The sequence below is a fragment of the Choloepus didactylus genome, chromosome 12 (assembly GCF_015220235.1).
Source record: "Choloepus didactylus isolate mChoDid1 chromosome 12, mChoDid1.pri, whole genome shotgun sequence".
Lineage (NCBI taxonomy): Eukaryota > Metazoa > Chordata > Mammalia > Pilosa > Megalonychidae > Choloepus > Choloepus didactylus.
This window is the reverse complement of record NC_051318.1, coordinates 14,764,200-14,776,314: the sequence shown is the minus strand read 5'-3', so window position 1 is coordinate 14,776,314 and position 12,115 is coordinate 14,764,200. Positions and strand designations below refer to the sequence as shown.

The 12,115-nt window shown below is 41.0% G+C and overlaps 1 pseudogene; it reads right to left on the bottom strand.

The window, feature by feature from the left end:
* Nucleotides 1-6,362: 6,362 nt before the first annotated feature.
* Nucleotides 6,363-6,452, bottom strand: LOC119507534 (annotated as a pseudogene).
* Between the last annotated feature and the right edge of the window lie 5,663 nt (nt 6,453-12,115).

Below are 12,115 nucleotides of genomic sequence, written 5' to 3'. Positions count from 1 at the left end.
GATCTTTGATAAGGCCCCCAAAGTCACTGAACTGAGTCATAATGGTCTTTTCAACAAATGGGGCTGGGAGAGTTGGATATCCATATCCAAAAGAATGAAAGAGGACCCCTACCTCACCCCCTACACAAAAATTAACTCAAAATGGACCAAAGATCTCAATATAAAAGAAAGTACCATAAAACTCCTAGAAGATAATGTAGGAAAACATCTTCAAGACCTTGTATTAGGTGGCCACTTCCTAGACTTTACACCCAAAGCACAAGCAACAAAAGAGAAAATAGACAAATGGGAACTCCTCAAGCTTAGAAGTTTCTGCACCTCAAAGGAATTTCTCAAAAAGGTAAAGAGGCAGCCAACTCAATGGGAAAAAATTTTTGGAAACCATGTATCTGACAAAAGACTGATATCTTGCATATATAAAGAAATCCTGCAACTCAATGACAATAGTACAGTCGGCCCAATTATAAAATGGGCAAAAGATATGAAAAGACAGTTCTCTGAAGAGGAAATACAAATGGCCAAGAAACATGAAAAAATGTTCAGCTTCACTAGCTATTAGAGAGATGCAAATTAAGACCACAATGAGATACCATCTAACACTGGTTAGAATGGCTGCCATTAAACAAACAGGAAACTACAAATGCTGGAGGGGATGTGGAGAAATTGGAACTCTTATTCACTGTTGGTGGGACTGTATAATGGTTCAGCCACTCTGGAAGTCAGTCTGGCAGTTCCTTAGAAAACTAGATATAGAAGTACCATTCAATCCAGCGATTGCACTTCTCGGTATATACCCGGAAGATCGGAAAGCAGTGACACGAACAGATATCTGCACGCCAATGTTCATAGCAGCATTATTCACCATTGCCAAGAGATGGAAACAACCCAGATGTCCTTCAGCAGATGAGTGGATAAATAAAATGTGGTATATACACACGATGGAATACTACGCGGCAGTAAGAAGGAACGATCTCATGAAACATATGACAACATGGATGAACCTTGAAGACATAATGCTGAGCGAAATAAGCCAGGCACAAAAAGAGAAATATTATATGCTACCACTAATGTGAACTTTGAAAAATGTAAAACAAATGGTTTATAATGTAGAATGTAGGGGAACTAGTAGTAGAGAGCAATTAAGGAAGGGGGAACAATAATCCAAGAAGAACAGATAAGCTATTTAACGTTCTGGGGATGCCCAGGAATGACTATGGTCTGTTAATTTCTGATGGATATAGTAGGAGCAAGTTCACAGAAATGTTGCTATATTGGGTAACTTTCTTGGGGTAAAGTAGGAACATGTTGGAAGTTAAGCAGTTATCTGAGGTTAGTTGTCTTTTTCTTACTCCCTTGTTATGGTCTCTTTGAAATGTTCTTTTATTGTATGTTTGTTTTCTTTTTAACTTTTTTTTCATACAGTTGATTTAAAAAAGAAGGGAAAGTTAAAAAAAGAAAAAAAGAAAAACAAGGGAAAAAAAAAAAAAGATGTAGTGCCCCCTTGAGGAGCCTGTGGAGAATGCAGGGGTATTCGCCTACCCCACCTCCATGGTTGCTAACATGACCACAGACATAGGGGACTGGTGGTTTGATGGGTTGAGCCCTCTACCACAGGTTTTACCCTTGGGAAGACGGTTGCTGCAAAGGAGAGGTTAGGCCTCCCTATGGTTGTGCCTAAGAGCCTCCTCCCGAATGCCTCTTTGTTGCTCAGATGTGGCCCTGTCTCTCTAGCTAAGCCAACTTGAAAGGTGAAATCACTGCCCTCCCCCCTACGTGGGATCAGACACCCAGGGGAGTGAATCTCCCTGGCAACGTGGAATATGACTCCCGGGGAGGAATGTAGACCTGGCATCGTGGGACGGAGAACATCTTCTTGGCCAAAAGGGGGATGTGAAAGGAAATGAAATAAGCCTCAGTGGGAGAGAGATTCCAAAAGGAGCCGAGAGGTCACTCTGGTGGGCACTCTTATGCACACTTTAGACAACCCTTTTTAGGTTCTAAAGAATTGGGGTAGCTGGTGGTGGATACCTGAAACTATCAACCTACAACCCAGAACCCATGAATCTCGAAGACAGTTGTATAAAAATGTAGCTTATGAGGGGTGACAATGGGATTGGGAAAGCCATAAGGACCACACTCCACTTTGTCTAGTTTATGGATGGATGAGTAGAAAAATAGGGGAAGGAAACAAACAGACAAAGGTACCCAGTGTTCTTTTTTACTTCAATTGCTCTTTTTCACTCTAATTATTATTCTTGTTATTTTTGTGTGTGTGCTAATGAAGGTGCCAGGGATTGATTTGGGTGATGAATGTACCACTATGTAATGGTACTGTAAACAATCGAAAGTACGATTTGTTTTGTATGACTGTGTGGTATGTGAATATATCTCAATAACATGAAGATAAAAAAAAAAAGAAATACATTTGTAATACGGTTATTCTTGTATTGTTATAATAAATCCTACAAAGTCATAGTAAATTATTTTTAAATGTCCTGTTAAATTTAATTTGGTAGTATTGTAAGATTTCACCTCTGTGCTACAAGGTGGGCCAGGTCTACAGTTTTTTATTAAATGCAATTTTCAGAGTTTTGAGGTTATACTAGCATCATTAAGAACATTGAGTAGTTTTCAATCATTTTCAGCCTACTGGAATAATTTGTACAGCATTGAAATGAGCTATTCCCTGGAAGCTGGAAATAATTCACTAGTAAGTTCATCTAAGCCCAGAATTTGGGGGAAATAAATATTTAATGGAATTTTAAAATGTATGTTTTATTACTAGTCTACTCAAGTTTCCAAGTTTGTCCAAGTACTAAAGATTTTTCTATTTAATAGTATTTATTGTTTTATAATCTTTTAAAACTCTTCTATGCTTATTCATCCCCTTCATCCTTTCAGCAACATTTATTGAACATGTTTGACTTTATAGATTCAGTTCACACTGAGGCATCTGCCATACAGACTTGGCATTTTGGGGATTTGAGCTGTGCCTGGTGCTGTTTTGGCTGCTGGAAATAAGAGTCATGCACATGACTGGAAAAGTCCTATTCTGATAGAGCTAACATGCTAGGGGGGAAACCCTAAGTGAAGAAAACAAATGGATTTTAAACAGCACATGGAGAATGGAAAACAGGGCAATGCGATAGAGGCTGGAGAGTGCAGTTGCTTCGGACTGGGCGTCAGATCAGGAGTGAGCCGAGATATCATGGCAAAAAGTCATGCAAAGGCATGCAAAGGACTATGGCAGAGTGTTCCCAGGTTGGGAGCCTAGTGAGGACCAAGGCTGCAAAGCCACAACAAGTGTGGCAGGTCAACAATGGAAAGAAGGGCAAGACGAAAGGAAGCCAGATAACAATAAATGAGCTCAGAAACAGACCCAGATGAAGTCACGAAGGAGCATCCTAAGGAGATGTATTTATTCTAAGGGCAGTGGGAAGATACTGGAAGATTTGATACAGGGAGCAATGATTCTCCATTTTCCAATTTCCATTTTTAAAAGCTCACGCTCGCTGCTACATGGAGCATAGATTGGGGCAGGGCATAGCAGTGGCAGCTGGAGGCTGGTTAGAAGGTCCTGGGGCTGCCTAGGCCAAGAGGGGAAGGGAAAGTGGTGGCTAACTGCTAAATCCCTTTTCTCATTTTGTTGCAGTTGTGTTTTTCTCCATGGGGTAGATGTTCTGGAAGTATTAGGGGTGGAATTGAGGAACCCCAAAAGCTATGTTAAGTCCTAATCCCCAGTACTTCAGAATGTGACCTCACTTGGAAATACGGTCCTTAGAGATGGAATCAGACAAGTTAAAATGAGGTCAAGTGTAGGGAGGGTCCTTAATTCAGTATGACCAGAGTCCTTATAAGAAGCAGGAATTTGGACACAGACACAGATAAGATGGCCATGTGGCAGAGGCTGAGTTATGCCACAAGACAAGGAACGTCAAGGTCCCGGAGAGAGGCAGGGAACAGATTCTCACCCACAGATTCTCACCCACAGATTTCAGAGGGAGACTGGCCCTGCCGACATCCGGATCTCAGACTTCCAGACCCCAGAACTGTCAGACAATACGTATCTGTTGCTTTAAGACACCTAGTTCGTGGTGGTTTGTTACCACAGCCCCAGGAAACTGGGCGGAAATTGGCATCCTTGATTGCTTCTATCTCAGCAGCAGCTCTTTGTTCTCTTCATTTACTCTTCATTTTCTCTTTTCAATAATTATTTTTTTTTTACTTCCATCATTCCTTTCTTTCTACCTTTTGTTTTTTTGTTGTTGTTGTTATTGCTCTTTTTAGATTCTTATGCTTAGTTCACTTGTTTCTTTCATTCAGAAATATAAGTACATCCCATAAATCAGATATGTAGCCAAACATGTTTCATCAGACGTAGCAGTCTGGATACTAACAAGATCACACCAATGACCCAGATTTCCCTGGGTCAAGTCCCCACATGGTCAATTGTCATTTTTTTTTTCTTTTCTCTCTCCCTTTTCTTTTTATTAGAGAAGCTGTAGGTCAACTGTCATTCTTTTTAAACCCTCTTATGTTTGAGGAATTCCCCACTGTATAAAGCAGAGCCTACCGATCCTATGTAAAGTGAAACTTCCAGACACCTTCCCAGTTTCCCAAATGCTAGGACATGGGCTCTGGACTCTTAAGTCAGAGGCAATGATGGGAGAACCAGAGCTGTGCAGAGCCCCGTAGGAATGGGCAGCAGGGGCGGTGTCATAGACATTTTCCAGAAGCAGTAATGGCAGGGGAGCTTGGGGTGCACAGAGGCCAATTGCAGAAAATGTTTCATGAAGGAGGGATGACCAAACATGTCCAATGTTCCTAGAAGACCAAATGAAAGGAGCAATGAAAACTGGCCACTGGATATGGTCACAGGGAGATTTGTGGTTGGGAAGCTGAGGCAGCTGTCTGTTTTTTCAGTATCTTAGTTTCCTGCCTCCTATAACAAATACGACACAATAGGTTGGCTTAAACAAGGGGAGCTTACTGTCTCACTATTTCAGATTCTGGAAGGCTTATTTTTTCTTGTGGCGGGTAGCGTTTTGGCTGGCTGAAAATCTTTGGGTTCCTGGGTTTTTCCATCACATGGGAATGTCCTATCCTTTCTCTTCTGAGTTCCTGCTGGCTGCTAGCTTCCCCATAGCTTTCTCTCATAAGACCCACCCTGACTCAGTCACTCCTTAACCAAAAATAACATCTTCAAAAGGTCCTACTTACAATGGGTTCACACCCACAGGAATACAGATCAAAACCAAGAACATGTGTTTTTTGGGGGGTACAGATCAACCCACCCTACTCAGAGAATGAGGAAGGAAGGAGGGCCATCATCCAAGAGACGGGAGGTTTGAGGAAAGAAAGCTTGTGGGCATAACCTGAAAGGGAGACATTAGCTACTTGGTGCAAACGTGAGGCTGGCAACTTTCTGAGATCTCTTGAGCATGTGCAAACTTCCCTTAACATTTAAAATTTTTGTAGCAGCTAATCCCCATAACATGGCGTGTGTTTGCTTCAGAGAAGGCAGGAAGAAAAGGAATGTTGGGTGCAGAGAATGCCCAGGTTGCTGAAAAGGTCACAGAGGATCCACCAGGCTGCAAGTCTACGGAGGGAAGCCTAGGATTGCTCAGGTAGATGAATGGAGCTGCGACATCTCCCAGCGAGGACCGTGTGCCCCTCACATTGCTCAGCAGAGCAGGGCCACCCTCCCATACATGACTTTATTTTCCATGAGGAAAAATGGACTTACCATGTTTGGAAATTGCTTGAATTTCCCTGGTGTGGATTGTCAATTTATCTTTTTTTTCTTCAAAAATATCCCTATGATTGCAGAAACTCATAGAAGCTATTTCAGGTACTCGCTTTTGCTTTTACAGAATAAAAAGTCTCCTCGCTTCTCCCACAATCACACGTTTTTAGTATTCTCCATCAGCAACCTTTACTCTCCTCTGTGGTTGAAACACTTACCTTTTAAATGTACTCCTATTCTATGGATGAGTTGGAAAGAAGTCAAGTACATAAATATTTGAGATGAATAAAAGCAGGCTATCCCTGTTAAAACAACAGTACTTGCTGCACACACAAAAAATGAATCTCAGATCTTAAAAGGCTTCAATTTCAGCTTGTGACCCCCCCCCCCAAACAACCCTTCTAACCTTGTCTTTGGCTTTCTGATTATGTTCATTTTTCTTCCTTACCTTTTTATTGTAGTAACATATATACAACTAAAAATTTTCCCACTTTAACCACTTTCAATTGTAGAATTCAGTGTTCTTAATCACATTAACAATATTGTGCTATGATCAGCAATATCCATTACCCTAACTTTTTCATCACCTCAAACAGGAACTCTGCACCCATTAATCAAAAATGGGGACTACTTCACAAATTTGCATGTCATCCTAATCTTCTCTGTGTCATTCCAATTTTAGTGTATACGCTACTGAAGTGAGCACCGACTTTCACTTTTAAAAGAATAAGACATTCTCCTCATACAAGTTCCCTATGATGTTAAGAACTCCATGGCATGAGAGAAGCTAAGATATATAATCCAGGTTTGCCCCTGGAAGAAGTAAGAGGTCCCACAGAATCTCAGAGAAGTTAAGATGGAAGCCCAGAGACATTTTGTAGAAAGCCACAGAAACCAGAAGCTGAATCCAGGAGAGGATCAGCAAACTCCAGCCATATGCCTTCCCATATGACAGAGGAACCCCAGATGCCATCGGCCTTTCTCCAGGGAAGCCCCTGGCATTCAAGGAAAGCTCTATCATAACATTAGCCTGATACAATTATAAGGAACAGATGTTTCAGAGTGTAAATTCCAGTGATAACACATTAAAATATCAAAATGTCTGGGTTTTAACAAAACATTACAAAACATACAAAGAAACAGAAAGTGATGGTCCAGGCAAAGTAGAAGATTAAAGCATTAGGTATCATCAATGATGAGGACCAGATACGGGATACACCAGACAAAGACATTTTTAAAATGGTTGTAAACATGCTCAAAGAGCTAAATGAAAACATGGACAAAGAACTAAAGGAAATCATGAAAATGAAAGGTGAACATAAACAGAGCATCAATAAAGAGATAGAAATCATGAAAAAGAACCAAATAGAGTTGAAGTCTAGAGTAACAGACATAAAAATTCCCTGGGGGGGAAGGGGTAAAAGCAAACTTGAGCTTGCAGAAGAAACAGTCAGTTAACTTGAGGATAATACAGTTGAAACCTTTTCGTCTGAGCATCATAAAGAAGAAAGAATGAAGAAAAGTGAATAAAGCCTGAGGAACATTGGGGACACCAGCAAAGCATACCAATATGCATTGTGGTAGTCCCAGAAGGAAAAAAAAAAAAAGAGAAATGGGCAGAGAGACTATTCAAAGAAATAATGGCTGAAAATTTCTAAAAATGAATGAAAGATATGAATAAAAACCTGCAAGTTGCTCAACGAAATCCAAACAGGATAAACCCATATAGACCCACACTGTCACATATTATAATCAAACTGTAAGGTGCCAAAAGATAAAGAGCAAATTCTGAAAGCCACAAGAGAGAAGGAACATGTCACATATAAGGCAGCCTCAATAAGATTAACTGCTGATTTCTCATTTTAAACCATGGAGGCAAGAAGGCAGTGAGATGACAACCAATAATTCCATATCTGGCAAAAATTGTCTTTCAAAAATGAGGAAAGGATTAAGACATTCCCAGAGAAATAAGAGCTAAGGGAGTTTATTATCACTAGACTGACCCTACAAGAGATGATAATGAGAGTTCTGTATGTTGAAAAGAAAGACATTAGACATTAGTCTGAAGATTATGCTGATCCCTTTTTCCTAATCCTTTCTTGTTTTCTTTGTATTTAGATTTTTTCAATATTTTCACCATTTGTTTTTGCTGTACTTGTTTAGGAGTTGTTATGGATTGAATCATGTCCTCCACAAAGACATGTTCAAGCCCTGACCAACAGTCCTTTAGAGGTGAGCTAATTTGCAAATCGGATCTTTGAAGATGTTATTAATTAAGGTAAGGTAAAACTGAATCAGGGTTGATCTTAATCCAGTATGACTGGAGTCCTTATAAATGAGGAAATTTGGACATAGGAGTAGGAGAAGACAGATAGTCATATGATGGAGGTAGAGACTGAGTTATGGATTGCCAGCAAGCCATCACCAGAATGCAACATACTTCAGAGAAAGCATGATCCTTGGTTTGGGATTTCCAGCCTCCTAGACTATGAAACAATAAATTCCTTTGTTTAAAAAACAAAAAAGACTCCACAGCAGACCACTAATTATAAATTGAATCTACAAAGTGGATGCCAAATACTAGATTTCTAAATTAAGGAGTTTCTGCCCTATTACTATTTAAGAAGAGATATTTGACTACCTGACCCGCATTCATTTTCATGCCAATGTTAAATATGTGTTGTTTACCTACAAGGAAATAGACACACCAGGACATTCTCCAAGAGTGAAATACATTTGATTTTGGATATAAAGCTACCCCTTCAAGCAAAGATGTTTTCATTGGCTATATTTGAACCATGGAATAAAATTCCAAGATTATTTTTTATAGAGCTCATTCCTGTCTTCTAAACACACTAGTAAAACCATTGTGGATAACAACTGAACACTCTACAGGTCAACTTTTTTTTATTATTATTAAGTTCAGTTTTATTGAAATACATTCACACACCATACAATCATCCATAGTATACAATCCACTGTCCACAGTATGATAACATAGTTCTGTGTTCATCACCACAATCTATCTCTGAACATTTTCCTTACATCAGAAAGAACCAGAACAAGAATAAAAAATAAAAGTGAAAAAAGAACACCCAAACCATCCCCCCCATCCCACGCCATTTGTCATTTAGTTTTTATCTCCATTTTTCTACTCATCCATACACTAGATAAAGGGGCTGTGATCCACAAGGTCTTCACAATCACACTGTCACCCCTTGTAATCTACATTATTATATAATTGTTGTCAGGAGTCCAGACTGCTGGGTTGGAGTTTGGTAGTTTCAGGTATTTACTTCTAGCTATTCCAACACATTAAAACCTAAGAGGTGTTATCTATATAGTGCATAAGAATGTCCACCAGAGTGACCTCTCGACTCCATTTGAAATCTCTCAGCCACTGAAACTATTTCGTCTCATTTTGCATCCCCCTTTTGGTCAAGAAGATACTCTCAGTCCCACGATGCCGGGTCCACATTCATCCCCGGGAGTCATATTCTGCATTGCCAGGGAGATTTACACCCCTGGGAGTCGGGTCCCATGTAGTGGGGAGGGCAGCGAGTTCACCTCTACATACCAACTTTGGAGACCAAAAATAAGTAGATTATACAAGTAGATGATTCAAATAAATAAGAACGAAGTCTTCATGGCTTTTAGCAGGGTCCACATGAATTCAAATCGAAGGATAGAAGACAGAAGACATTTCATAAGTCAATAAAGTGGCCAGCGCAGGAAGAACATGGTTTAATTTTAGAGTCACACAGAAGATTTGCTTATATTCAGAAGTTTTATATGTTATAATAACCCATCGCCATGGATAGGATACCAGTCAACAGGTTCTGTTCTGTGCTTATTTTCTCTGACCACTCTCACACATTTCAAATGGTAGATCAGTCTGCTTTCCAGAGGTCTCTGCCTTGTGACATCCTGTATTCATTCTTTAATTCAACAGATGCTCCCTGAGTGTCCACTAGGCAACAAGCACTTGCGTTACATCACACACATCACAGATGTCCTTGGGCTCATAGACCTCGTTTCTACTGAGTTGACTTCCATTTTAAGAGGATCATGCTGGCTGCTCTGTTGAAAATGGACTAAAAGTGTGGGCAGAGATAGAAGCACAGGGAGGCCAATGGCCTGCTTTTGCCATACTTCTTCCTTGCAATTTCTCAAGCATGCCAGGCAGGCTCCTGCCTAGGGCTTTCACTAGCTGCTTCCTTCCCTAGATTGCTGACAGCTAACTCCTCATGCATGTCCAATGCCACCTTCTTGGGGAGGCCCACCATGATCACCCTATGCAGCCCACATCCCTCCCCCACTCCTCAGCCCTACTAACTCTGTACTTGCTTCTTCATAACACTTACCAGTTTCTACCATATGTACAAACTATTTTTAATGGTTGTAGTTCTTGAGTCTCCTTTCTCTCTAGCAGCTCCTTCTGAGTCTTTTCAAGAACCTCTGGCCATATCCATACATGGTAGATTGAATTACATACCCTGGCAAAAGGATGTTTTTAATCTTAATGTGTGTCTCTATGGGTGTGAACCCATTGTAAACAGGCTCTTTTTCAAGATGTTTCTTTAGTTAAGTGGCCCAACTGAACGAGGGTAGGGCTTAATCTGTATTACTAGAGGCCTTATAAAGAAAACTCAGAGAAAGCCACAAGAAGAAACCAAGGACACTGCCATGTGATGGAGGCAGAGATGCAAGCCAAGGAACTCCAAAATTGTGGCACACCAGTGCCAGAACACTACCGACCGCAGGAGAAAGGACAGCCTTGTTGAAGTCTTGATTTTGGACTTCTGGTGTCTGGAAGTGTGAGACAATAATTCCTGGTGCTTGAGCCAACCAGTGTGTGGCATTTTTCATAGCAGCCTGGCAAACTAAGGCACCATACCTTACCTGTTCTCTTGGATGTCATACTCAGTGCTTTTCAACAATGATTTAGAGCCTGTTATATGCCAAACACTGAGGGAACAAAGATGAAACAAGCCTTGGTCCCCATCCTCCAGGAGCTTGCAATGTATTTGAGGAGTCAGACATAAATATTTTCACTCTCTCATCCTGTGCTAAGTGCTACAATAAAGACATACATAGAGTTGCTGGGAGATCACCAATGGACCACTCAGCCCTGGGTGGGGGTTAAGAGAGATCCTCTGTTTATCAGGAATTCAAGGATTCATCAGCCTAAGATGAAACTTGAAGAATGAGTAGAAGTTGGCCATTCAAAAATAGGGTGGGGGAGAGTAAGCACATGGGAGGCATTGGCAGAGCCAATGGACTTCCCCCAATTCCAGGCAGACCTCTTAAATTCCCCAGCACACACCATCCTTGAATGGCTGCATCTTCCAATGCTTTCCCAGTGTCCTTGGAATAAATTCCAAACCCTGACCTGCAGTGATGCCTGCCTGCCTCACTCTCCTTCATGCACGGCACTCAAGTGTGGGGAAAGGCACTTTGGTTTTATCATGAATCCTTTTATTTTAGGAAAACAAAATTAAATACTCTAAAAAACTATGATAATACAACTTGTAATTGATAAATTTTCTCTTATCTCAGAAGACCATGATGGGAAATTAAACAATAGAATGCAGAAAATAAGCTCACTGTCATGGCACTCCCAGCTTCACCTCTCCCTTTTCCCCTGAAAGCCTGGGAAAAAAACTATGTTTAACTGATATTAGATATTCAAATAAATGTAGGCACTCTCTTTTTGTATGTTCCTGATTCACAAAACTGCCAGGCCAGACCTCCCCCTGAGCTCCAGACTCTTGACTCAACCTCCCTACCAATCAGCTCACCTCATTGTCCACAAGTGCCTTAAATTCTTCCTGTGAGAAATGGGACTCATCATCTCCCCCACATTCATCTAAATTCCTTGACTTGGTTGATGACACCACCATCCTAGTCAGCAATCCCAGATGTCAGAAATGTCTACTTCTTCTCTACCCCTCACATTTAATTGGTCCTCAGCATCCTTCAAGTCTATCTGCTACCACTCTCTCAACTCTTTCCCCAACTCTACATCCCAGCAGTCAATGGTTTGCTTTGGTCTTTGGAAAAATCATCTTCACCTGAGCAATAGCTTCCTCTTTGGTACCTGTGGTCGCAGCCTGGTCCCCTTGTCCTCCTCTCCTAAAGCAGAGCCTAAAACTAGAACATGTGAATAGAGAGTTGATTTGGGAGGTGCTCTAGGGACAGGAATAGGGAGAAGGCAACTGTGGACGTGATCCTACCCAGGGCCACCTGAGGCACATGCAGATGGCCTCTGAGGAGTGTTCAATGGACATGGATTAGGTGAGGCATTTATGCGCTGGCTCCCATCCCACTTTGTTTAAAGGTAGTCCCTGAGGGTGTCTGTCTTAGTTT